Raw genomic sequence first — 24,510 nt, 5'->3', positions numbered from 1 at the left:
GAAATGGAGATGAGGCAACATTTTATTAAATTTAACAAAATATTTTATATCTGAATTATAAAGTACAGATTATCTAGTAATTCTCATAAAAATGTATTTAACCAGACGTGCATTTTTCTCTAATCAGTGGCCCTGGAGTCTTTGGACCACAAATGGGCTTTATCTCAAATGCTTTAACTGTGACATTTTGCTTTCGACTAGCTTGACAGTTTCTACAGGAATTGTACACTTCATTCACATTCATCGAGATGAAAAAAACACATGGAGAAATGATTATAATAATAACTAGCATTTGTTTCGGATTTCAGCGTTTACAAAGGGTTTTTATATTCACTTTCTCACCTGATCTTCATGTAAACTGGTTTGGTAGACAACTGTAATTATTTCTGTCACCTGGAGGCCCTGGGTCTTCAGGAGACTGCTTGTCTTCTCAGGTCCTGAAGGCGCTAACTCTGACAGTGTTTTTTTTTTTTTTTTTTTTTTTCTACTCTGCTACACTTCTCATGTAAAAATCATATTGCAGACAATGTAAGAGAAGGACTTAAGAAAATTCATTCCTCCAGAGAATTAAATTTAAATTGTTTCATTAACTGCAGTACATAAAGAAAGGAAAAGTGTTCCCAAACCCGTGTAGTATTTTACTATTGCTTATAGTAATATCTGCACACCTAATATTGTAAGTATAATTTTCCATATAGCAAAATGTCCTAAATCAGCACTGACCAATATAACTTTGTGTGATGATAAAAATGTTCTGTTTTTTGTGCTGTCCAATACAATAGCCACTAACTATACATGTCTATTGAGCAATGGTAATATGGCCAGAAATACTAAGGAACTGAGCTTTTATTTTATCTCATATTAATTAACATTTAAATTTCAAAAGCCACATGTGGCTAGTGGTTTTCATTATCGGATAGTGCAGTTACAGAAAATTAGGATTTACCTCTTTAAATATGAAACCTATTTTTAATAGTAGGATCTTTTAATTAAGTTTTTTTTTTTGAGATGGAATCTTGCTCTGTTGCCCAGGCTGGAGTGCAGTGGTGTGACCTTGGCTCGCTGCAACCTCCGCCTACCAGATTCATGCAATTCTCATGCCTCAGGCTCCTGAGTAGCTGGGACTACAGGTGCCCACCACTAGACCCAGCTATTTTTTGTATTTATCGTAGAGGTTATCACCATATTGGCCAGGCTGGGTCTCAAACTCCTGACCTCAGGTCATCTGCCCACCTCAGCCTCCCAAAGTGCTGGAATTACAGGTGTGATCCACTGTGCCTGGCCTAATTAAAAGTATTTTCCAAATGCTTTTAAGTGATATTAAGTCAAATGTAAGATTTCTATTGTAATAGTACTCTCAACCCAGAGACAATCGTCATGCATCCTTATACATGTTCTTTGTTGCCTTATTTTAGTTTTATTTTAACATTAAATGCCTCTGTTCTACTTGACATTGCCTTACTTCTGAGACCACCAAGTATAGTAGAGAGAAACACACACTTGAGGACTTGAGGCTATCAACCATGTTCAACTAAGCGCATTCTGATTTAATTATAAATTAGGATCCCCTGTTACATTTATTGAAGAAGGAAAGAAAATTTTGCAACTAAAAAGATATTTGAAAGCAACTTCTCTTCTTGGACACATGATCACTCATAAAGTGGGGCTTCCCGCTTTTCAGAGACTTAATTTCTGTCCATATTCTTTTCAGGAATGGTAATAATGATGATGAAGGCTTAGTGTAGTAATGCTTCTTCTTAGCTAGACATTAGTCAAATTATTTCCTCTATATTAATTCAGGCAATTATCACAACAATCCCACAGGACAGGTTTTAACATTATACTTATTTAGCTAGCAAATGATATAATTAAATTAAGTTACTTGCCCAAGATCACACTGCCAAGACAGTGGCTCTAGCGTCCCTGCTTCTGACCATATACTATGCTGCCTATCCTAGAGCTTTCCTTTTCTAAAATAGTAAAACAATATATTCTTTGTTCCATACACTATTTTTTGTTTGTTTTTGAGAGGGAGTTTTGCTCTTATGCCTAGGCTGGAGTGAAGTGGTGTGATCTCAGCTCACTGCAACCTCTGCTTCCTGGGTTCAAGTGATTCCCCAGCCCCAGTCTCCTGAGTAGCTGGGATTACAGGCATCCACCACCAACGCCTGGCTAATTTTTGTATTTTCAGTAGAGACAGGGTTTTGCCATGTTGACCAGGCTGGTCTCAAACTCACTGAGCTCAGGCAATCCACCCACCTCAGCCTCCCAAAGTGCCAGGATTATAGGCATGAGCCACTGTGCCCAGTCCATACACTAACATTTTAAGCAAAGTACACATGCATGATCTTTATACTTTTAATAATGTCATTGACGTGTTCACAAAGGATGTTAGTATGAGGTTTTATTTTTTTCTTTTTATTATTTCAACGTTTATTATAGATTCAGGGGGGTCCATGTTCAGGTTTGTTACCTAGGTATATTGCGTGATGGTGAGGTTTGGTGTATGAATGATCCCACTACCAAGGTAGTGAGCATGATAACCAATAGTTAGTTTTTCAACCTTTCCCTTTCTCCCTCCCTCCTCAGAATAGAACAGTGTCTATTGTTCCTGTCTTTATGTCCATGTGCACTCAATGTTTAGCTTTCACTTTTAAGCAAGAACATGCAGTATTTGGTTTTCTGTTTCTGCATTAATTTGCTTAGGATAATGGCCTCCAAGTGCATCCATGTTGTTGCAAAGGCCATGATTTTGTTAGTATTTATGGCTGTGTGGTATTCCATGGTGTATATGTGCCACATAGTCTTTATCCCGTCTAACATTAATGGACACCTAGGTTGATTGCATGTCTTTGCTATTGTGAATAGTGCTGTTGTGATATATGTACTTGTTGGTATATTTAAAGAGAAATACTATTTTCCTCTTGACACATTTATGTTAGGCTTACTCTGATTTAACTCTTTTCTTTTTAGGAGCACCATTCTCTTCCTTTAACATTATGAATAAAATATTTTTTGCTTCTCTGTTTTTATAAGTACAGTTTTATTGACAGAAATATACACATGTCGATATTGTGACTGGCTGAAAGTCCTCTGTTATTTAGAGGTCTCACTCAAATGTAGATTATCAAATTCTGTTAGTGGTGAGGGAAGAATAGCACAACTAATGCTGGTTTCCTTCCCTAGCATTATTTGGTGATAAAATCAGATGATGATACCTCCCAGGTCTTGGATAACTGCAGTAGGAGAAGCACCCTCCATTTAATGCTCCTAGGAATCCTTCAAAGTGGTAGCATAATTACCATATAGTAGCTGAGAAAACTGATATTCATAAGTTAGAAATTTTCCCAATGTTGTAAGAAAAGTGAATGGAAGAATTATACTAAGTTCTTTTTTATTCCAAGCCAAAATTCCTTTTTGCATTATATGACATTGTTTCCCTGTTTGCATTCTCCATTCTGTGTATACCCCATTCTGTGGCCTGATCAAAATTCATTTACAGATTCTGAATTTATTTTCCATTGAATCTATATAACTTATAAAGACAGAAGACATATGTATGTGTGTAGGCACATGTTTCTCTTCTAGTGTCAACTGATAAAAAGATTTCAAAGTCTCCATAAGCTTTAATTTGCCTTTTCTCTTAAAAATTCTATAGAACTTGTATATGACATTCTGATTTTAGCAGACTTTGGAAAACAGAGAGACCATTAGAAATCCATAGCTTGTTATTCAGATGAAGTATTCAATACTAAATTATATAATATTTCTGCTTTGCAAATTGTATGGTCAGATTGAGTTCCACAAAGGAGAGATAATTTTTAATTTAGGCATTCTGTAGCTTCCCTAATTATTGAATTAGCTTAGAACAAAATCTTTAAATTGTATATTTGCAAAGTCAAGTTTTGTATAGTCATCCCTGTAGGCTATATTAAGATTTTATTCAATTTTTGTTTCTTCCTCAGTGGTAATTCAGTATATCAACTCACCATTCAAATTTGCCTTTGGGAAAATCCAGACCCCTTTTCTGGATTTTTAAAGCATATCATAAAAAAGTGTTTCTGTGTATGTGTTGAAACTAATCACATCTCGTTGTTTTTGAATCACTGAAGTAATGTATACCTACTACTTCTGAAACATAGCTTACTTAGAAGTTGTACATAGTTTTATAAGTTCCATTGAACTGGTTTATATTTTATTAGAAAGAAAAACCACTTCTTTGGTCCTTAAGGATAAAAACCTGGATTTTATTATACAATGAACACATATATTTTAATTATAAAATACATAAAAGTGTAAAAGTGTATAGGGAGTATTTAAAGCATTGGAAATATAATGTGAGGCAAATACATAGTTTTAAATTTTCTGTTAGCCATATTAGAAAAAGCAACAGAGAAATTAATGTAATAAGATATTTTATTTAGCCAAAATACAATTATTTAAATATATAGTCAATATAAAAATTACTAATTACATATTTAAACTTTTCTTTACTAAGTCTCTGAAATCTAGTGTATATTTTACACTTAGAGCAGATTTCAATTTGCCTTAGTCACATTTCAATTGTCCAATAGCCGTGGTTAATGGCTACCATATTGGATAGCATAGGTTTAAAGAATAATATAAACATCTGTGTTTCAACATTCTGAGTTTAAAATAAAAAATAGGACACTATCAGTATTGTGGAAGAAGCCCCCATGCTACCCCTTGCTAATCAGCTTCCTTCCCTCCAGAGCCAAAAGTAACTATTATCTTGAACTTCTAGTAAATTATGCTCATGTTTTTTAAAACATATGTTCAACACCTATATTTGTGACTTTAAACAGTAGCTAGTTTTAATTTGCCTAGATTTGAACTTTATATTAAGGGAATCACCCAGTCTGTAATAATCTCTGAGAATATTTTTCTCTCAATACTATGTTTTACATATTTATGTTGATCAATTTGCAACCCATTGTATGTATATAACACAATGTATATATTTTACATATATATAGTCATTTGGGTTGTTTTTATGTTTTTGTTCATCACAAACCACAATACATGTGTATTCTTGTGTATGTTTTCTAGTGCATGTTTAAAATTTTCTCAACAGTTTATATTCGCTGGTAGAATTGTCAGGTCATAGGGTATGCACACATAAATAGAAATGATTGATTAGCTGCAATTGTAGTGCACACAAATTTGCTATTTAAGCAATCCACATTTAAGAATTTGACTGAATTTTAAACATATTTTATTGAAGCCAATCAAAATGAGCTAAGGGTTTGTATTGTTTAAGCAAAGATTATACTTACTGCTTCAATTCATTTGATTAACTCTGGGTGTATAAAAATATATCTATAGCTAGTTGTTAAATAGATACAATTATTAATTAGCATTAGTTTCATTTGCATATAAAAATTTTAAAATATTTATGACTTAAACAAGGCAAATACCCACTGGGTGGCTTAAGCAACAGAAATGTATTTCTTACAGTTCTGGAAATTGAAAGTCTGAGATTAAGGTAATAGCAGAGCTGGTGGTGAGTCAGCCCTTCTTGGCTTGCAGATGGGTGCCTTCTTCTTCACGATCTTTCCTCTGTGTATATGCATCCCTTGTAACTCTTCCTACCTTTATGAGAACACTAGACATATTGGATTAAGGTCCCACACATATAACCTCTTTTAACCTTAATTACCTCTTTAAAGACCCTACCTCCACTTGCAGGGGTTCATACTTCAACATATGAATGGGATTGAAGAGACACACTTCAGTCTATAAACAGAGTCTGTATTCTGAAGATAGTCTTTAATTAACGAATCAGTTAGTTAATGTTACTTTACCGCGAATGTCTTTTGGATGGGGGAATAAGCTGATGATATGAGAAAGGTAGGTGAATTTCTAGTAAGTGTGAAATTGGTCAGGCCCAGCATGATTTTCAATCAAATACTCTTTGGGGACAAGTAGGTTGAATCGCTATAAAAGGTTTAAAAGAAAGCAAGTTGTAATTGCAACTTTTAATTAAAAGAAAGCCAGACTTTTTTGATGTGCCAGCAAGACTGATAACTGGCTTTAACATAGATAGTAAGGCAGCACACTCAATCCATTCAGCATGATCTACTAGTAAATTTCAAAGCTTTACCCATTAGAACCACAAGCCCTTCCCTTGCCTACCTTTGAGGTGGATCCATAGGTAAAATGTACATTCGCAAAAAAGCCACTATGTTTCAGAATTTGTGCTAGGCCTTTAATGCCTAATTTCCCCAAAACCTCACAGTTTTGAATTAATTCAAATTAATCCCATGAATAGAGTGAAAATTCTGAGATTTAAAAAACTAAAATAAGCTATCTGAACACAGACAAAAAGAAAGAGTTGAGACATTCTATTTGAATGTAAAATTTTCAAAAAGTAGAATGAGAGTGTCAGGAATTACAGTCTCAGTGTTGAATACAAGACTTAGAAAAAAGCTTGCTGCATGTAATTTCACTGAGATGAGACAAATTACAACACACATAAAGAAGTTTTAGAACAAATAAGATAATTATTTTACAAGTTTTGAAACGTGTAAGAAATATATGAATACAATTATAATCACATTTGACTAAAATGTAAATACCTTAAAACTGAAAAGCCCTGAGATTACTATTATATAATTTTGAATATTTTAAACCACAGTGCTTTGAATATTTTAAACCACAGAGAGCACTTTAATACTTTACAATTGGAATTTTAATTTGTTGGCTTAAAAAATAATGTGTTTAAAATTCAAAGATTATCTTATAAATTCAGTTTGATCTAAAATTAGGCAAGAAGCCCAAGGAGAACAATTATGTAGCTCAAGATAATTAAATTTTCATGTTTGGTTTGAGAAATATATTTATTGTGACATAGTACATGGTAATCTAGTGAGCCCAGACAAGTAGTTTTCTCTTTTTGTCAAAGGGAACAATTTGATGTGTGTTCAAGTTGCTTAAATAAAAATTTGAATGTGCTTTCTCATCACAAGAGAACCATATAATAATTTTGAAATTATTTTTATAAAAGAAAGAAAAGCCCTCCCAGAGAAAAAAGAAAAAAAAAGATGTCTCTAAAAAACAAAATTAATATTTCACAAATATTTTACCTACATTACGGTTAATACTTTTCAAGGGAGAACAGTAGATGCTGGCTCTTGCAAAAGCAGGCGATCCTTCTTTAGACAAAATGGACACTCTAAGGGTTAATTCATTCATTCAGACCTATTGTGAAGTAATTACTTCAGAGACTGAAAAAGTGAAATGCAACTCACAAAAGTTGCTAAAAGAGTCATGACATTAAAATAAAATGAATACTCATTGTGTGCTGAAAATATACTTAGCACCATTCTAGGTGTGATGGAGAGGTTCAATACAGATCCAAGGTAATAGATGCTTCTTATATAGAACGTGTTTTCTCAATGGAGTGATAAAACCTGTGTCTATGAAATAGGTATAATTATATAGCTTTGGGACTACATATGCCAAAATACATGATGAGACAATAAGTGTTATTTTACTTTAAAGAATGAAGAAATCATGATGAGAAGTAACAGTTAATGAATGCTTTCTAGAAAGAGTAGGATCTAAATTGGCCTTGGGTTGTAAGCAGAGTTTATAGATAAAGTAGTGGTATATCAGAGTCACTCTGCATGTTAAAATGTACAAATTCCCAAGTCTCAGACAAATGTGTCTTCAAAAGAAAGAAACAAACAAATGACTTGAGCTCCCCTGCAAAGACCGTGGGTGGTATGTTGAGCAGCCAAGCAGTGACCAGAGTGGCATGTTGAGGGACAAAAGGTGTCAATTAGAATATGATTAATACAGATTTACAGTGGGATGAGTTGTTAGTCTGAGGAGCCTGAATGTGAACCTCTATGCAAAAAGAAACCATGAAATGCTTTTGAAAAAGGTGTGATGGGAAGAAAATGATGTTCTTAGGGCAATTAGATCTAATAGTATTAAGCATGCCGACTTATTAAGTTTTGCACCCTGAGAGAGTGGAATGAGGGAAAGGGGTCTTTATCTGGAGTAAGACCAGAAGAAGCTAAGCTGTAATTCTTACTGAACTGTAAATTATGTGCAGATATATTATCTGTCATGTTCATGGGTGTATTCTCAGTACATAGCACATGAAACAGGTACCCAATAAATATTTGTCAAATGGATGGATGGAGTGATTTCCGTGTGAAATCTAATATTGTATAGTATTAGAAGGGGGGAAAAGTCATGACATTATGCTAGCAGAAATCTCATTTGATATTGAGGACGAAACACTTTCAAGATTTTGCAAAGCCATCCACCCAAAGAAACATTCTGCCACTTTCCAATAATTTTGAAGGATGCTCTTTCTACTTCTACCTTATTACACAATGAACTAAGTAAGATAAAGAAGTTATGTGCAACAAAACAGAGGGAGATTTTCTGAAAGGCATTATCCTAGGAAGTTGTACTCCTGCTTCCTATTGTGCTCTTGGATATTCTTCTGGCACTGCCTCCAGGCCAGTTCCTAGTTAGTTACACATCTCATTTACTTCCCACACTTACACCTTCATCATCACCTATGACACTCCTTCATAATGTTACCAAAATAATACTGACACAAATATTCTGTTTAAGGAATTGTATCCATATATATATAACACATTTATTGAAAAGCTTCATTTAATGCAATAATTAAAATGAAAATGCTGACGCACTAAGGGTTAGGTCTCACCTATCTGGAAAACTGTAGTATCTAAGAGATGCCGATAGCCAAAGTTGTGCTGTGGTGGGCAATTAATGTGAAAATGCAGGCTCTTTAAAAATTTTACAGTGTTTTAAATGCATGAGGCTGTCCCCTCAACATTTTTTTTGCACTGCATGTGGGTATGCTTCATTAAAGAGGTGAAAGGCACAGAATTAGGGATGCTAGACTCACTGAGTTAATCATTTTGCTGCAGTTAACACATTTTAGCAGAGTGTAGGTTTTAAGGGTGAGAAGGAAGTAAATGATGTTTCAATAAAGTGTTCTTTTCCCCTCCCTCTTGTTTCCACTTAGGTATCTCTTAAGTCTTAATTTCCCTCTGAATTTTTTTCCCAGTTTACATTCTTTTCGGAAAAAATGCAATGATGACAATGTTTGTTGACCTGAAACACATTATAAAAAATTCATAATACTTTGAGCAGAGATTCCAAACTCCTGTTTGCCTCCTGCATCTCCCTTACCTATGCCCCTTTTTAAAAGAAATGTATATTTAATCCATTTTTATTATGCTTCCAAATTATTTTAAAATTGGTAATTGTATTTTTTCCCTTTACTCATCAGTTTCTAGTTGACAATGAGTGTTTGCCCAAACAGTAACCAATCAAAAGGTATAAAAGAGCTTCCAGACATATCCAAGAAGAAATTCTTTGGAAAAAACAGGTAAATGGATCAGAATTCAAACAAAGTAATTTCCAAAAGAAATACTAAATAGTCTCTAAATGCAAAAGTATTGCTCCCCAAAAGCATTTTATGGGAGCACAAAAAGCTCCCATCACATTTTATAATAATACTTCTACTCAAGGACTTATTGTGTTGACTTATGTGTTGCACTCAACGTTAACATTTACAGCTACTTACCCTAAGTATTTCCTTCACTGAAACCTTGGCTCTTTCTCTACTTTTCATCTGTGTTTAACAAGCCATTTTAAAGAAACTTATTTATTTTACCAGGCAGATATTTACTGAGAACTTGCATGCGCCTTACATTCTAAGAATGTTGATGATAAAACCGTGGACGCAATAGATTCTCATGGTGCTTATGGTCAGGGCTAGCACACACACATGTGAAATGATCACTGATGATCAAAAGCATAAACACTACGTTTGGAAGAAATAGTCAGGGATCCAGCAGTGTCTCAGAAAGTCTAGGAAGTATAAAAGAGGATGGGATTGGTGCTTCAAAGAACTTCTTGTGCAAGATGTTACCTATGTACCTTAGCTGTGCCAGGCAATGCTAGGAAATGCTGGAGAGAAAAAGATGAGCTAGAAACCTCCACTGTCCCATGTGCTTGTGCTGTTTGAGGAGGTGAGTAGAATAATACCCAGTTCTCATGCAGTAGAATGAGCACCATAATGGAAATGCACACCAAGAACTAGGCAGTCTGACCAGAGACAGGACATTTGAGAAAGACTTCACTCAGGTGGTTCTATCTTCGTCTGGATGCTAAAATAGAAGTAATGTATGAGTAAGGGTGATCCAGAAGCATGAAGGAAAGGGAGGGGCTTTCAGAACAAGTGCAAGGACATTAAGGTGAAACAGAATATAGTAGAATTCCCAGATCCTTGTTATTGTTCTCCATTAGGCTAAAACAAAGGTGTTTTCTTTTGTTTAAAATTTCATGACTGTAGATTGAATAACAGAAGGTAATTTAATAGACCTCTAAACTGAAGGAATTCATGAATTAAATCACAACATACCTTCAATGGCCAGAAAAACTATTGCCTCCTTATGTCAACATTAATAACAGCACCAACACCTGCTGCTCAGGCCAGCTGGAGGGTTGGGTGTTGCTGCCTAGGTAATGCTCACAGACTGATGTCCTGCCATGAGTGGTTATGCCAGGTTCCACAAACAAAATCTTAGTGTTCTATCAGAATCGAATGAGAATTACTGTCATTAGTTAAATAAAAGAAACATTAGATAAGAAGCAGAATGAAGAACACACAATCCATCAATTTGGTGAATGTTGTCAGATACTTTCTGGGTGCAGGGCAGCTATGCATCCAGTAGACAGGGAGAATATATATGTCCTTTACTTTATGTACTTGTTTCTCTAATCCAAGGGCATAGTAATCCAAGGAAATGCAGATGGAGAATAGGTACTTTGTATGTAGAGGAGTGGTTCTTAAAGTGAGGTCCCTGGATCAGCAGTGTTAGCATCATTTGGAAACTTAGACCTGCATGGACCCCATTCCAGATCTCACTTGAAAACTTGTATAGCCCAGCAGTCTGGGAGTGACCAGCTCACCAGGGGATTCTGACTCTCCAAAGTTAAGAATGCTGAAATAGAGCATTGCTACTCACAGGCCATCATGCTAAACATTACCTGAAAGCTTGTTAGAAGTAGAAATTCTTGGCCCCACCCCAAGCCTACTAAATCAGAGTTTTTGGGAGTAGAGCCAAAAAAACTGTGGTTTAACAAGGTCTCCAAGTGATTCTTATTCATGTCAAAACTTGAGAAGCATCGATGGAACTGTTGATTCTCAGCTTTGATTGCATATCTGAATCACCTGGGGAGACAGTTGAGCTTTTCCAGGCCCAGATCACACCTAGAACAATTGAATTAGAATCTATGGAGTCAGAACCCAGACATCAGTATTTTTTTTTTATAAAGAAAAGACATTTAATTGGCTCACAGTTGCACCGGCTCTACAGGAAGCATGGCTGGGAGGCCTCAGGAAACTTACCGTTATAGCCAAAGGCAAAGGGGAAGCAGACATGTCTTACATGGCTGGAGCAGGAGGAAGAGAGAGAGAGCTACACACTTTTATATAACCAGATCTTGTGAGAAATCACTCACTATCACAAGAACAGCAAGGGGGAAGTCTTCTCTCATGATCCAATCACCTCCCACCAAGCCCTGCCTCCAACACAGGAGATTCCAATTCAACATCAGATTTCGGTAGGGGCACAAATTCAAACCATGTCACATGAAGATTTTCATGCTCTGCTCTGACATCTCTACCACATGGGGTCCCCAACTGAGTTGGCTCCGAACAAAAGTAGGAGAACCAATGGCATAGAGATCAGTATTTTTTTTTTTTTTTTTTTTTTTTTTTTTTTTGAGACGGAGTTTCGCTCCTGTTACCCAGGCTGGAGTGCAATGGCGCGATCTCGGCTCACCGCAACCTCCGCCTCCTGGGTTCAGGCAATTCTCCTGCCTCAGCCTCCTGAGTATCTGGGATTACAGGCACGCGCCACCATGCCCAGCTAATGTTTTGTATTTTTAGTAGAGACGGGGTTTCACCATGTTGACCAGGATGGTCTCGATCTCTTGACCTCGTGATCCACCCGCCTCGCCTCCCAAAGTGCTGGGATTACAGGCGTGAGCCACCGCGCCCGGCCAGAGATCAGTATTTTAAAATATTCCTTGAGTGATCCCAGAGTGTAGTTGAGGTTGAGAAACACTGTTCTAGAATTAAAGGATCAATGTGTTTGAGAGTATGTTAAGATCTTAGGCAAATCACAAGAGTGTTAAGAACTACCACCTTCACAAAAGGAGAATGTGCCTCAGATATTCTGGCTCTGCTTTGATTTTAACATTCAGTATTCTTAGTTATTTTGAGTTTACTTAGTAGTACTAATATGAAGCTTGTTAGTACTATGTTAAAATTAGTCTATAAGTTAAGTGGGTCTAAATGTTTTAATCTTTAATCTCTGACCTAACTAGAACTTTTCCAAACACTTTGATAATACTCTCCATCTTGCCGCCTGACCTTCACTTATGTTCTTACAGCATTCTTCATGTGTTACTATTACTTGTAAGACATTCTTCATGTGTTGCTAGTAATAGTAATGGCAAGTATTTATTGAACACTTACTATGTGAAGATTCTAACTGGCTTTTAATAATCATATCAGCTCTTGGAGGTAGGAGGTAGGGATCTTCCTTGCTTTATCAGGTGAGAAAACTGTATTATAGAGAGGTTGGCAACTTTCCCAGGTCATAATATGTGACAGCTAAAGGGGGCATAGTTGTTGGAATGAAATAAATCTACTATAGTTGTACCAAAAGGCTTATATTTGTCTTACATACTTGATTTGGTGGAGGCCTAAGGGGTCAATTTCAAATTCTTGGATTCCTAGATATGTATAGTTGTATTAAAAATGCTAAAACCTATTTATCATGCGATCATACACATCACCTAAAGTATTATGGAAATGAATCTGTATTATTAAGGGAAAAAGGCCTGTGTGAAGAACAATGGAAACTTTAATTGAAATTAAATAACATACATTCTTCACACTAAAAGTGCACGTTATTACCCCATAAATTACTTCAGGTGGCTTTGATTCATGTTACATACACTAACAAATGTAGAAGGGTGATATAATGCTTCTCAATTAAGTACTAATGAAAGTTTACTATTTAACTGCTTCTTATCTAAGAATTTAAATGCTTTCTAAAATATTAGAACTTTTCATTAGGAAGCACTTTTAAAAATAGCAAAACTGACATGCACCATGATTTTCGTATAGATTAAATTGAACTTGTAAATGGTGTTATGAATTATACTATAGAAACCAAGAGTATATTCAAATTAGATATGTTTCTAAATAAATTATGTATGATTGAACAAATACCCATTGAGAAATAAATGTATTCCTTTTCTTTCAATTATCTAGGATTCCTTGTTTATCTCTTCAGGAGCAAAATGTCTTCTATCTTATTTCCAGTTAAACATTCTCCTGATTATGTAAATATGGTAACTTCCAATCCTCTTATTTCGGTTTATCTCACTACACTTCTAATTTAGACATGATCAATATCTTTTTTGCATTTCATAGGCATCAGGATCCAGAATAATTGAGTGAGCTCAAGAAAACAATAGCAAGAATGATGTTTTCAGAAAACTCAGCAATCATTCCCTTAATAAATATTAATTGCCTACCGACTGTATAAGCAAGGTGCTGGCTAGGTCATGTGGAGTATACAAATGTGTATTAAATATGGCTCATTCTCCCTAAGAACTTACACGTGTTACACAAAATACATGCATAAGAATTATAATATCAAATAGAAAATAAATACAGGCCCTAGAATGTACAGCTGTAGTACAATTTACATTTATTATACAAAGACTAATTTCCTGCTAGCTAAATCAAGGAAGGCTTCACGGAGAAAAAAATATTTCAACACACACATGAATTAGCAGTAGAATCAGGCTGATGTTAGGGAAGAATGAATGACATTCTACATTGAGAAAGAGATATTCAGCGTATATACAAAGAGCAGTAGAAACACTCACAAGTGGAAATGGACTCAATTTACAATAGTTGCCTGCCTGGAGTAGTTTAGATGTTGACTGCAAGTGGCAGTTTAGTCAGAACAATCCCAGTTTCTACTTGTTTATCTTATGTAATTATTTATTGTGCCTCCTTTTGCTCTCAAAAATATCCTTGTTTAGACAGCAGATTATCACTCTTTTCCTAAATGAACTGCCCTGTGTCCTGTCCCAGTAAAAGGTTGCATTCAGGCCCTTTGTAACTGTGTCCACTCCATGGTTGATTGAAACCAGAGCTTGGCATCAAAAAATTAGCTGACCAATCAGATTTCTATTTTTGGAAAAACCCAAGAATTTCACAAGATACAGAAGCTTTATAGCTTCAGTAAATGACAGCGTTGTAGCCTTGAAAGCTATGTACAAGCCAGAATTACAAAGGAGCATAAATTAAATGAACAGTAGCAGTGAGGTAGTTGCAAAGCCAAATGAAGCAGACACCTAGGGAGTAACTGAGGCACATGAATGGAAGAGAACTGCAGTGAAATTGCTTGAACTCTTACTGATGAGATTTGTGCTGATGCCTTGAATCCAGGACCACCACCTATATGGTCATTCTTTGTGATACTCAGAGGTATGCCAAATGCTGTTATTGAATTCCTCAGAGATTTCTTATTGTTTCACCTCAAACCTTACAATAATCCCTTCTATCTTTCTATCCGTCCAAGCTAGCTTTCTATGATTCACGTTCCTAATAAACAGAGAAGGGAAAGAGGCTGAAGACAAAAGGTCCAATTAACAGATACTGCACTATTTCTGGAAAAAGGCAATGGCAGCCACATTGTTGTCCCAGGAATGAGAACAGAAATGAAAGAAGTTAATGGAAGTGGAAAGGATGGAAGGCTTGACAACTGATTAGATTTGAGGAGTCAGATAAAATAGGAAGCCAAAGATAATTTAGAATATTTTGATTTTGATTTTCATCACCAAATAAGATAGCAGTACCATCAAGAAAAAATGTTTTTTTAAAATAATAATAATAAAAAGAAGCCCTCCAAATAGTACCAAGAGAGGGAATTTAATAGAGGAAATTGATTACATAGATGATGGGAGACCTGAGAAGCCAAATAAGATGTGATAAAAACAATCAAGGGATTAGCAACCGCAGGAAGCCATTCTCACTTATGGCTGGTGCTTTAAGCCCAAGGTGACACTATGAGATTTCAGAATTGGAAGTCATCTCATGGGAGCTAGGATCTGGTGGGGGCTGTCTGGCAGGAGCTCTAACCACAGAAGGAGGATGTGTCCAGCAGGAAGCTGAAACACCAGAGAAGGTCCAGCCATGAGTCAGAAAATACCTTCCATGGCAGAGAGGAGAAATACCCTGTATTCTATTTCCCCTGCCATTTAGTTTCCTGCTAGTGGTACACATTAACCTTATTCCATCCAGAAAAGTGCATTGGCAAATGAGTCTGGGAAATGTAGTTTGCAGGAGGACGTGAACCAGATCTTAAGGGACACAGATAATGACTGGTGCAACAACTGACCTGTGTGAGGCAAGAGGGAAAAACAGTAATAATATAGTTTTTCTCTAGATCCCTTCATACACAAAGATACAAAAGAAATGTGTTAGCTCAATGAGCCATTCTGGGTGGCCCTGTAGGTGGCTGTTCTATGAATAAGATTTTTAGACAAAACAGAGATGACTTAAAATGTCACAAGAAAAGTATCAGGAATTAATATTGACTTGATCTGTCACAGGTTTCAATGATTTGTATTAAGCCAATGATCTTCATTGTAAATGTCTGGGTAATTGCCAGCAGCATTATAACTAATTGTGTAGATTAGTCTAAAGGATTCCCCCACTAATATTCAAGAAATTATGTCAAGCAAAGAGGGCCTGGGTAAGAGTGACTGTGTCTATTCATTACATTTTTTGGACTAATAACACACTTAGCCTTCCTGTGTTGCCAACACGTACAAAACCAGATTGGGGTTTTGAGTTGTTCATGGAACTGTCATTTATTGGGTAGCTTCTGTAGAAGCAAGATATAGAACTATAATTAGGAATAAGACAGTCCCTGTACTTCAAAGCTCTTAGGGGAGGCACACAAGTAAATATGCAATTATTATCATACATTAGGATAACACCATCATGGTGATAACCACTGAGTGATAGCCAGAGACATAGAAGAGGTACCCAAGTCTAACTTGGGATAGTCAGAGATTGCTTTCAAGGATAGCTGAGTAAGAGTTAGCTAAGAGATGATACATATTTCTGGGAGAGAAATTTTCCAGGCGACGTGGTGATTGTGCAGTGACGCAGAGAGCCTGATTATTTTGGTGACTGCTAGTATTTCAGAACTACTTCAGCAAAAGTTGTAGAGAAGATAGAAGACAGCAAAGTATAAGCAGAGGATAGATAATGAGGACCTGGAACAGTGGTTTGCTGGTAAATGTTTAACAAGAGGCTCTTGGGGGAGAGAGAGATTCTGATTTGTAGCATTTGGCAAATTTTGTTGCACAAATGCTTCAGCATAGCCAATTTTAAGCTACAAGTGTGATGTCATTGAATGCAGAATTGGAAAGAAATGGGAAGTAGCACAGCATTGTATAGTTATTTTCATTATACAGATATAATAGATAAAATATCCAGATAGTATTTAACAGCTATAGATGCAAAATTTAAATATATATACTTTCATGTGCTTCATGTTACTGAATGCCCACAACATTCATTATTCATTCACTCACATGTTAATTTTACAAACATTTTTGAGCCTCCACTCTATGTCAAACACAGTTCTAGTTGTTGGTATTACAACATCAAACAAAAATATTTGTCCTCACTGAGGTAATACAAACATTAGTATGCCCGTTTTACAGCTGAGAAATTGAGACATATGAGGATTAAGCAATATAGTTAAAATCACACAACTGGTACATGCAAGAATCAAAGAGGAAATCAGCCCTCAGATTTTAAATCCAAGGACTCATTTCCAATATATCATACTACCTACCTAGTTGAGCTGGATTTTTTCATGGTTCCCTATTTTTATTCATGTGGTTGGATAAGTAAAATATGTTTATGTGACCTTTCAAATAAATTTGGGTCATTCTTCTTGGAAGCTTATCTGGTATGAACTTTAAAATGCTGCAATTAATAATGATTATAATACCCTGGAACTCTATAGCAACTTCTTTTGAAGAACTCCAAAGACCCTCTAAATGTATTAAACTAAGTTCTTCAAGTGAATTAGTTATCATCTGAGAGTAAGATAGACTTTTTAAAATGCATTAATTGTATTAACCCTTTCAGGCCTATAGACTTAAGTGTTTCTCCAAACAAAAATATTAATTTCTGTTCATTTTCTCTAGAGAATAATGAACTAATTTTTATTGAGCATGTAGTCAACAGAATTAATTCAATTGTGAGGAATTTTAACAATCATTTATATCTATTAATTTGAAGATATACATAGATTCCAATAATTTAAAAATGCATATTGCCTCTTTGCCCTATGTCTCATAAAACAAAATTATGATAAAGTTATGTGTTACAAAAAAAAGGCACTGATTGTAATGGAGGGTACTTCAAAGGCCATGAACTTGGAAAACAACTTGTTTGCCAGAGACACCCAGCAATGGCAGCCAGAAGATTGACTAACTCTCTTTATATTCAGTTAACTAACTCTCTGTATATTCAATTATCCTTCAGACACTTTTGACCTCTTCCTGTGCCTTTCTAGTCATGTGCAATCTTATGGATATCTTTTCCTTCCTCTTGTTATTTTCTACTTCCTCTGTTTCTATTTGTTTCTAGATTTATTCATGTTTGTATATTGGATTAGCTTGCTTCCCATCTCCCCATTACCGATCTCTCATCATACCACTATGTTATTAATCTCCCCATGAAATATATCAGGTTTATTACATTAGTTACCAGCTCAAAACATATCAGTGGCTTTCTAGTCCTCACAGGCTCAAGTTAATCTGTATATTCTGACTTTCATATTCTGGGTTCATGCAAACTTTTCAACTTTCCCACTTTTACCTGCTTAGGAGAATCCTCAGGTTCCATTACGCTCATGTTTCATGCCAGAAGTTCTGCTGCCTCTTCCTTCACATAGACTCCACATAAGCTAATACCCTGCTTCTCTTTTAATCCTCCATCTTCAGCTCACAGCCTCACTCCTATGTGAACACTTAAATGATTCTCCCACCTCTTATCTCCTGTAGCACTTATTCTCATGCAACATGTTTGAGCCTTCATTAAATCTACAGTTTAAAAAAATGTTTTTATACTACAGTCTCTTATTCATACTAAAACTTTCAAGTCTATCCATTTTTTTTATACAACCACACTGTAAGGTCTTTTAGGTCCAAGAGTACAAAAGAGAGGCAAAGCACATTGTTTAAATCCACACATACTGTGTAAACTCAGGCAACTTTTTAACCCTATGAGCCCCAATCACCTACCTCATCAGTAAAATAGGTAATATTCATACTGGAGAACAGTTGCTGGAATTAAATAAAGGTATGTATTAAAAAGGCTCAACCAGATTTGGCACAAAGTCAGTACTCAGTACATGCTAGTCATTGTTCCTTTTCTCTTCAAGGCTCCATAATTCTGTATTCATATTACCCTCTTTATATCTTTTGCAAAGATACATTCTATTCCAATTCTTTCCACCTGGCCTCAACATTTATGAACACCCCTGGTGGGAAGGGATAGCTTTTGAGGAGAGCACATCTATGCTCATTTACTTCTCAGGGATGTAAGCTACCCTGCTTACTGAAGGCATATCTTCATAGTCACACCCAAGTCCATTGTACTCTTATGCTCTCAAATGGGCAGTAGCAAATCACCCTGATTAGTAATAGTGGCCTGTTTCTAAATTTTCACATGCATAAGAGAAATTTTTTTAGCAAGTGTTATCTTACATATTTGTGAAAATATTATCATTATATGGGGCAATAGCTGAAAGAAAAATTTTTCAATAGTCTTAATTTTCCAGCTAACATAAATTCTCTCCATTTTAATCATCCGTATAGATTAAAGACTTCACTGTTAGCTGAATATTGAGAGACTTTATTCTAATTTTTAAAATTTATGAGGTTCATAATGTTTAAACTTCAAGGGTGAGCTGTTTGTATCATCTATAATAAATGACTAAACAGTAAGTAGAAAATGAATTGTTGACTTTAAAAGATTTCCTCCCACTTCACCCCTCAAACCTGTGTTGCTATGTATTTGGCCTGAAATCTTAACTTCTAGTCAATCTTTGGATCTAAAGCCTACCAGTTTTTTATATCCTTTAAAATTGACATGTCTCTTGGAGACCAATGGATGCTAAAACAAATTGTGTATACACTCGGCAATATAGGATAGTAACAACCAGACTCCCTGCAATTGTTTTTTTTTTTTTTTTTTTTTTTTTAGCACAGGTTTAACAAATTACCACAAACTGGGTGGCTTAATAGAAATTTATTATCTCACAATTCTTGAGTCTAAGTGTCCAAAATCAAGGTTAATTGTCCCTGTGAAGGCTCTAGGGAAGAATTCTTCCTTGCCTCTTCCAGCTTCTGGTAGCCCCAGGAGTCCCTTGACTCAAGCAGCACAACGTCAATATCTGCTCCTGACCTCACATAAACCTCTTCTTTGTGTGTCTTTCTGTGTCCTCTCTTTTCTCATAAGGATACCAGTCATTGGATTTAGAGCCCACCCTAAATTGATGGTGATGTCATTTTGGAATTCTTAACTAATTACATCTTTAAAGACCCTATTTCCAAATCTGGTGACATTCAGGGTTTCAGATCAATGTGAATATTCAGGGGGAACTATTCATGTCACCACATTTGCCTTGAAAATTCTGGAAAATGTAGTAATAACGGCTTCTGATAAACTAGTGTAGGAAGTATTCATGGTTATAGATTACTAAAAAGTTTGACCGTGAGCTCTTAATAAACCAAAGGTTCTACAAAAGGTGTATTTGCTTAATTAAAACTACAAATCCGACATTTTGGTTTGGGACTCATTATTATTTATTTGATGTAAAATAGATTCCATAACTGAAGCACCATACCTCTCAATTTCCCAACATTTATTTTATTATTTTTTGTCTTCACACTACTTAATAAATGAGGGAAAATCATTTAGGCCAAAGTTCACCTTGGTGACACCATCCAGACAGGTCTAGGAAATAACCATGGAAATTAAATCTCTAAGAAAAAAATTATTTTATACAAAATATTGCAAATTTTATTCTAGATATATATTTGTTGGAAGAATGAATACTATTTCATAGATATGATAGAGTGGTATCCAGAATCATTAAACAAAGATCTTTCAGGGTCAGTCTTATTATATCTGGAGAATTTACCCAGGACTTATGTGCTTTTACTGAAAATCTAACCACCTGCACCCCACCGACTGTCTAAAGCTAGGGTTTTTTGGAAGACTTAGGAAATCTGTCTTCAGAAGGTTTCTGAGACCGTTACACCCACCACTTCATTAAAGTGCTTCACTTCACTTCATTAGACAAGGAGTAAAATGTTTGTCAAAATTATTTAGAGTACCATGTATATGGGTATCTTATTTAATACCATTTAATGTTGGTATTACAAGTTATATAAAATGGAGAAATAAGTCATAAAATTCGACAATAATGGTATTTGATATTATCATTATCTTTTTTTATTCATTCCCACAGAAATAGCTTGCTATTGGTTTAGAAAAATTATATTTGAAATAATAAAAAAGGAAAAGGCACTTATATTCTTTACTCTTTTATCTTTATACCCCAGCCCTTTCATTGATCTCTTTCATCTCTGTAGTTATCCTCTGGTGTCCCCAATCAATGAAAAATTCCCAGTGGTTAGGGAACATCTCATTGAATAAGTTACATAAACATTTATTCACATTTCAGGACAACAGGAGCAGTGCCAAATCCTAGCCCACTGTTAAACTCTTAAGCCTTCTTATCCTAATAACACATCCATCCCAAGAAAGAATTTACCAAGACCAGAAGGGAATACATACAATTTTTTATAGTACAGTATTTAAAATGAAACAGCTTTTGGCCCGTGTGGTCTCAGTGGGCGCAAGGGAAAATTCAGGATGCTAGCTCATCTCACACCAAGTTTAATAAAGGGTGTCCTATAAAAAGCTAATTTCTTGCTGGTAAATTGCTTTTTAAGTAATCCTTGCTGTTGCAAGAGACCCATTCATAGTGCTGACACTGGGAGCCATGTTTGAAAGGCTAGATACGCTCTGTGAGATAAGGTAAGGTCCAGGTGGAATCTTCTCTTTACAGGATGACAATGTATGTAACTAATATTGTCCTTTGAGACTAGTTTGCATGCAGTTGCTGGTATGGCACTGTTCAGCAGCCTGCTGCAGATAAAAATGAGTGATGATGCCCTAGATTTTAATGGAACTTTTAGAGTGCATGTAGCAGTGGGGTGCAGTCTTCAGCAAAGAAAAACGAGCTGACTTGCAGGCATGAGAGGTCATCAAGAAAGATAAAGAAATAGGACATCCACTCTAGGCTAGGCAAGGCTTTTTAGAGGATATTATGGAAATGAGCAAGAACCAATTTAATTTTTATAATGCCACTCCATTTAACTTTAAAATACAAGGTCAAGGTACTGTGTTTTTCATAATGATTAAAGATTTGGAACACTCTTTCTGTTGAACCATGCTGCATTTGTTTGGCAGAAAAGAAATATGACAAAGAATAAAATCGGGATCAGAAAACAACAAAAACATATTCTGTCAATTGCCTAACACAAGTTAAAAAGCAAAGGAAAAAGAGAAAACTGATGTACATATTCATCCTTATCCCAGTAGAAGGATTTCTTTACTTAAGGTCCTATTATTTACAGTTAGTTTGATCCCAGGATGGTAACATAAAATGTACCTTTTAAAATAAAATGGATGTATAAGATTAATAAAAACCACATATCTTTGGATAAAACAGCAGATTCCATCTTCTGACTGAAAGTTTTCTTTAACCCATCATTTGGTAAACTATTTACTCTGTAATTTATTAAAAGAGGTACTATTATTATAAAACTATCTCAGTTTGCATCTTGTTGGTTTTGTCAAAATTTCATTCTGCTAATTCTCAACTTCTAATATCTCTGATATACGTGATTATTTTAGAATAAAACAAGAAACACTTTTAGCTGGTGCATCTCTAGGTAGTGTTTTGGATGTAAAGAAGGGGTAATTGTGGTACAGTGTAAAGGATTTTGAACTTGAAGCTGGAGCCTATGTCTCTGCCAAAAAACTAAGTGTGTGACCTTAAATAAGTTACTTATCTTCCTGAATCTTAGTTTGTTTAGCTTTTTCTATAAAGTAGCACACCTGTCTACATCTCAGTTTTGTTGTAAAAATTAAACAAAATATTAGTCTAGAAAGAAATTTATAAACTGAAATATACTATGCAAGTTTAAATCATTGTCATATTCTTACCCTAAAATTTTGACCTTACTTTTCTTAGCAAATGGCTGAATCTATAAAATTTAACCCCCACGCAGCATCTGGATTCAAGAGAACTACGATCATATCTTTATACAGAATACCAATTAGACATACATAGCAAAACACAAGTTTTTCCAACTACTCTCTGTGTTTTTAAAGATTTAGTGTGGGCAGAAGGAATTTTATCAACTATCTTAGGGGAAAAGAAGTCTGAAGAAATGAAGATAATGAGAAAAAGTACTGTTGATTTAAGTGTAGGAATATAAAACTTCAAATTCAAGGCAAATGTGAGGCCAACTGATTTCATAAATATCCTCAGAAAATGGTTTAGTTAATTTAAAAATTTTTCAATAATGAACACAGGTAATCCCAAATTCTGTGTTTCTATAAGCCTAAGATTCACCATAATTTATTCAGCAATTATTTACCATCCACTTATTATAAGAAAAGCCCTAGTATATACCTTGAGAAGAAACTAAGAAAAATAAAACTTGATTCTTTTTGTTTGTTTGTTTGTTTGTAGAAAGTGATTTTATTTAAAGAGAGAGAGAAACAGGAGAAGGAGAGAGAAAGAAACAGCTAACTCTCATACCGAGTGTGAGAATCCAGAAAGATGGAATCCAGGAGAGGAAAGCAGCTTCCACACTGAGTAGAAGGGAATAGAGAGAGATGGAGTTTAGGAGGGGAAGACAGGCTTCCAAGAGAGAGTGAGGAAGGGGATCCCAGAGGGGAAAATCCAGGAGAGAGAAAGATGGCTTCCATGAAGGGAGTGATAGTGGAAAGGGACCCAAACATGGAGTCCAAAACTTGATTCTTTGCTCTTAAAAAGCTGTGTCTAAAATAGGCAAGGTAAGATTTTGTTTTGAGGAGCTCGTATTTTCCAGCTCTGTCCATTCCAGCACTATAATAGTTTGCCAAAATCCTCACTCTGTGGGTGTATTTGCTTAGGGTGTTAAAATTGCTTAAAAACTTTGTTGTGTGGCTAACTAAAATCGCTGAATACCAAACAGTAGCTTTAGAGATGGCAGAGACATTAGGTGTCATGCAGTTCAACTGCTTCACCTGACAGACAAAGACATTAAGCTCCATTTCTTAAATTTAGGTATTTGGTTGAGGATACATAGAGCAGAGCTAAATCAAGAACCTCTTGGGGTTAGAGTTTTTGTTTATGCATTACTTTGTTTTGAAATTAAAAACAGTGCCTGTTTGCTAAGTTAAATTGAAAATATGCTCTGAAGGAGAAAAACAGCTATAAAAATAGATTTAACTTCCAAACTATTGATCACAATGAACTAAAGAAATAATTTCCATAGCCATAAACTATTAACACTTTCCATAGGACAGAAAGGCTGGAGGAAGAGGACAACAAAAAATGCTTTGGGGCTTACTATATATATGGAGAAAGCTAAATGAATAAACCAGTTGAAATAGAGCAAGTACACTAATTACAATAATATTACTAATATTAGAGCTATCATTTATAAATTGTATATTATGATCATAGCGACCAGGTACTTTATATCTGCTTTCTCATTCCTTCCTCACATTAATTCACATACTGTAAGACAGATAACCTCTTCAATGACAGGTTAATGAAAGGAAGGGGAATACATGGGCAAACTAAATTCAGGTGTATTATGTCCACTATGTGGACTTTTGCTATCCAGAGGCCTAGAGCTCAGGCCCTCATCGAAGACAGAACTATCATCCTTATTCTAAAAAAAACTAAGAACCCAGACACAGCTGTGCTGCTTATAGACTAGAATGTGAGAGAAAAAGACAAGCTTTCTTCATGGACTTAATAAACTGAAACATTTCTTCAATTTTGAGATTGAGAAACTTAACCTATGCTAGGCATAAAGATGATACACTACCTTCATAACCTTCGTGAGGAGAAATCAGCATTTCTCTCAGTCCTAGGAGGAGGATGACCATGAAGGTCTTCATTCTCATGAGAAGATAAATGCTTCAACGCCCTTTTAATGGTTTACTCAATATTCACCAAGAAAAGTAGATGGGATTATTTTTGCAGACCCTTATAGGGATAATTTATTCTG

At 35.4% G+C, this 24,510-nt stretch overlaps 1 protein-coding gene and 1 long non-coding RNA gene across 14 annotated transcripts in view; both read left to right on the top strand.

Moving 5' to 3' along the window:
• DMD (dystrophin) overlaps positions 1 to 24,510 on the top strand; it is a 2,282,798-nt gene that overhangs the window by 1,327,793 nt on the left and 930,495 nt on the right. The gene's annotated exons all lie outside the window — the stretch shown is intronic.
• Positions 12,094 to 22,790, top strand: LOC116556519. Its single transcript, XR_004271055.1, has 2 exons — positions 12,094 to 22,119; positions 22,156 to 22,790. It is a non-coding gene; the product is annotated as an uncharacterized LOC116556519 (long non-coding RNA).

Source organism: Sapajus apella, unplaced genomic scaffold (genome assembly GCF_009761245.1).
Source record: "Sapajus apella isolate SASKATOON/1434 unplaced genomic scaffold, GSC_monkey_1.0 scaffold17, whole genome shotgun sequence".
Classification (NCBI taxonomy): Eukaryota; Metazoa; Chordata; class Mammalia; order Primates; family Cebidae; genus Sapajus; species Sapajus apella.
This window is presented reverse-complemented; position numbering and strand designations above follow the sequence as displayed.